This window comes from Prionailurus viverrinus, chromosome A1 (assembly GCF_022837055.1).
Source record: "Prionailurus viverrinus isolate Anna chromosome A1, UM_Priviv_1.0, whole genome shotgun sequence".
NCBI classification, from domain to species: Eukaryota; Metazoa; Chordata; class Mammalia; order Carnivora; family Felidae; genus Prionailurus; species Prionailurus viverrinus.
The window spans coordinates 206,836,520-206,840,535 of record NC_062561.1 but is presented as its reverse complement, the minus strand read 5'-3'; positions in this window follow the sequence as shown (position 1 = coordinate 206,840,535).

Here is a 4,016-nt window from a genome sequence, read left to right as displayed (position 1 = left end):
TTTGTTTGCAGACTCATCTTTTGCGGCTCTGGCCATACTCCCTGCAACACAGAGCCTGATTATGATTCTCTCTCTCTCTCTCTCTCTCTCTCTCTCTCTCTCTCTCCCTCCCTCCCTCCCTCCCTCCCTCCCTCCCTCCTCTCCCCATTCCCCCCTGCTCCTCTCCCCTACTCTGTGTCTCTCTTCTCTCTCTCAAATTAAAAAAAAAAAAACCTAAATAAAAATTAAAAGGAAAAAATTGGATTGCTAGTTAGATGAATGTAAAAAGTTACATTAGATAAAAGTTTTATTCAGCTTGGGTTTACATAAAGACCTCTAGAAATCAAGAAGACTGAATTCTTGCTCTCCTTCACCGATCTGCTCCTCCTTCAGATTCATCTGAATCAGTAAATGTCACTGCCCTTGGCCAAGTAGCTCTTGGCAAAAACCTGGACCCATCCTTGATATCTTTCCCCTGCACCTCTCATGTCCAATCCCTTCCCCAAATCCTACTGATTCTACTTCTATAGTGTATCCAATTGAATCACTGCTTTCCATTTCCACTGTCCCTATTCTAGTATGAATTACTTTATTTCTCATCCAGAGAACTAAATGGTCTCCCAGGTGAACTACCCACTTCTCTTTCACACTCTGTCATTCCATTCTCTTCACAGCAGCCAGAGTAAGGTCCTTAAAATACAATCTGATCATATCACTTCCTTGCTTGTAAGCAAGCTTCAATAGCTTCTTGTCCCATGTAAGATAAAGTCTACAGTCTTTTAACGTGGTACCAGAAGCCCTGTCTGACATGCCCCTACCAACCTATACCCATTCTGTATTATTGTTTGTTGATTTCAGACAACAGGAACTGGCACTAATTAGTTTCAGGATAAAGATGCTGGAAACTATCGAGGAAACGTTGAGCAACCAAGACTTAGGGAGATAAACCAAGTGCTTCCCCAGGAAACTCCACAGCAGCAGAATTCTCTCTGGACTGCTGACATTAATATGATTAGTCTTGTCTCTGTGCTTCTCTCTTCAGTATTTCAAATTACCAGGGGAAAGAATTTGATTGGCTTGGCTTCTGTTAAGTTTTTACCCCTGGATCTATCTATTATCCCCAATTTGATCTATCTCCACAAAGGCTACTCTGTCTTATTTATTACCATACACCTATGCCTGGCATCCAGTAGGTGTTCATTAAACATTGAATTAATGACTACATAATTGAATAAATAATTTGGTCATGGCCAGAAGACAAGGTCAGTTAATATAGACATGGCCAGTGGGAGCTTACTCCAGGTTTTGGAGTTCATTTCCATGGTTGTGAGTGAGGCATCCACTTCAAGAGATAACCTCCACCTGTGCTATTAATCCTCACCTTGTTTCACTCCCCCCCCCCCCCCCATACTAGGAACCTTTGGCCTCCTTCCATTCCTCCAAGCTCTCAAGCAATTTCCAAACTCAGAGTCATTGCATGTGCTATTCACTGTGCCAGATATATTCTTCTCCACTGTGCTGGTTATAGATTTATTGCTCCTTAGCTCTAAATTTATGCTTTTTGCCATTTTTATGAAAAATATATGGGCCCTTTAAATGTTTTTTTTTTTTGTAAACTGATACAATGTTAAATATTGTCAATAGAGGGAACTAGAGAGACATTGCAGAAAGCACAAGGTCTTCCTGCTTGTAAATTTAATTTAATTTATTTCTTCTCAGTTAATTGGATTTTATCCAATTATATATCAGTGATGAGGACAATGGTACAAATAGATCAATTATTTATTTTAGAAGATATTTTTTGGTAGATTCATGATGACTTACTAATTTCTCTGAAAAGTTTTTTAAATTAGCATTATATTTTTATTATATTTATGTGAGTTTTTAAAGTAAAAATAACAAACTGTAAAATTGGAGAAAATTACTCACATTTTTTTTAAGGCAGGGTTTCTCTGGCTTTAAGCACTTTCTTCAGTGCCTTTCTTGGTGAGGGTTGGCTGTCTCTGTTTACCATGAGACAGTCTTCTTCAGGTGCTTACTTTGGTATAGTCTTGGACAAATCACAGAATCATGTACTCTAGGGTTTGGAGCAGTTCATAGACAAATTCTGTCCAGTTTCTTCATCTGTATATGAAGAGTTGTACTATGTGCTCTCAAATCCCTTCCAAATATCTCTGAAGACATGCACACATGACTATCAGTTGAGCAAATAATTTCCAGTTTCAACTATGCTTCCTACTGAAAGTCCATGGTTGTTTAATGAGTTACTGAAATTGTAAATTTTATTTAAAATATGCACTGAGTGAGGTTTGGCTTTTTTGAGGTGTGAAATGCTTATTAGAGTTTCTTTTTTTTTTTTTTTTTTTTTAATTTTTTTTTTCAACGTTTATTTATTTTTGGGACAGAGAGAGACAGAGCATGAACGGGGGAGGGGCAGAGAGAGAGGGAGACACAGAATCGGAAACAGGCTCCAGGCTCTGAGCCATCAGCCCAGAGCCCGACGCGGGGCTCGAACTCACGGACCGCGAGATCGTGACCTGGCTGAAGTCGGACGCTTAACCGACTGCGCCACCCAGGCGCCCCGTGAGTTTCAATTTTTTTTTCAAAGCTTATTTATTTTGAGAGAGAGAGAGAGAGTTCACATGTGTGTAAGCATGAGAGGTGTAGAGAGAGGGACAGAGAATCCCAAGCAAGCTCCAACCACACTGTCAGCACAGAACCCAAAGTGGGGCTTGAACTCACACTCATGACCCGTGAGATCATGACCTGAACCAAAATCAAGAGTTGGACACTTAACCAACTGAGCCACCAAGGTGCCCTTAGAATTTTGATTCTTTAGCCCACATTGATCATATAATGCAAACTTCCTGGCCTTTAGCTTCCTGATTAGAAAGTAATATAATGAGAAGATAACGTGGGATTTTTGTTTAACTAATAAACACTTTCTGAATACTTACAATGTGCCAGGCACTATAGAAGGCACTGAGGAAACAACATTAATATGTGATTCCTGTCTGTCCTCTATATTTAGGGTGACTTGGAGGAAGAAACTGTTGTTATAAAGGTCAGCTGGGAAGCCTTTGTGGTGCATCACTTATAAATTACAACACAGTATTTCCCTATTTTTAATGTTTCCTATTAGATATAAAACTATCTTTCATAAAAAGTAAGATAGGATGGAGATCATTCAAGATGTGCTGTGTCAAACTGAAAAAAACTTGAGTTAAGATTTGATAAGAGGCAAGAATATAGGGAATGCAAAGTAGAAATTAGACTTGTTGGCGAAGTACTTTGAAACTCACACATGAGAGGGTGAACTTCACACACTATGAGCACTTTGAGGGTGTTGAGGTGTATGGCAATAGAACTTCTTGTAAATGCAAAATTTTGGTACCACTGGACGCGAGATGGTTAAAGTACATTAATACGGGCTAGCCAAAGCAGATCAGAAAGAAATAAAACAAACTCAGGAGCTAAAATTAAGATTTAGAAAAGCGACACTCCAACACCTAGACTAGAAACACACACTAGCGCTGGGAGCTCCCCTCCCAGATGCACAATAACCTCTCCTCTCAAAGACTTAGATGTGCTACAAGGGGGCTGTCAGGCTTTACCATTTCTGACTAGGAGATTATAGTCATTTGATTTCAGGCAACGCTCTCGCTACAAAGGCCAAAATCGGACAGGGGCCAAAAACACAAGGCCAGTCAACCACCACCAGCCAGTCGCTGCCAAGCTCTTCTCCCAGCGCCCCCTCAGAGAAAGCTGGCTTCCTATTGGACCAACCTGAGGGTGTGGGCCGCTCCCGATTGGTTTAGAGGAGGGGGCGGGAGAGAGGCGTGCCCTGATGTCATGCCAGCCCCTAAAGTATCCCTACCGCTCAGGATTGTGGGAAGGAGAGGAAGTAACCGGAGACGAAAAAAATATAAACCGCAGCAACACTTACGGGCCTGGACCGGCCCTGTTGCCGAGCTGGGGTTCCCTCCCACCAACCGGGTGAGCTCCGCCCTTACGCCCCGCCCAAGCCGGGGAATCAG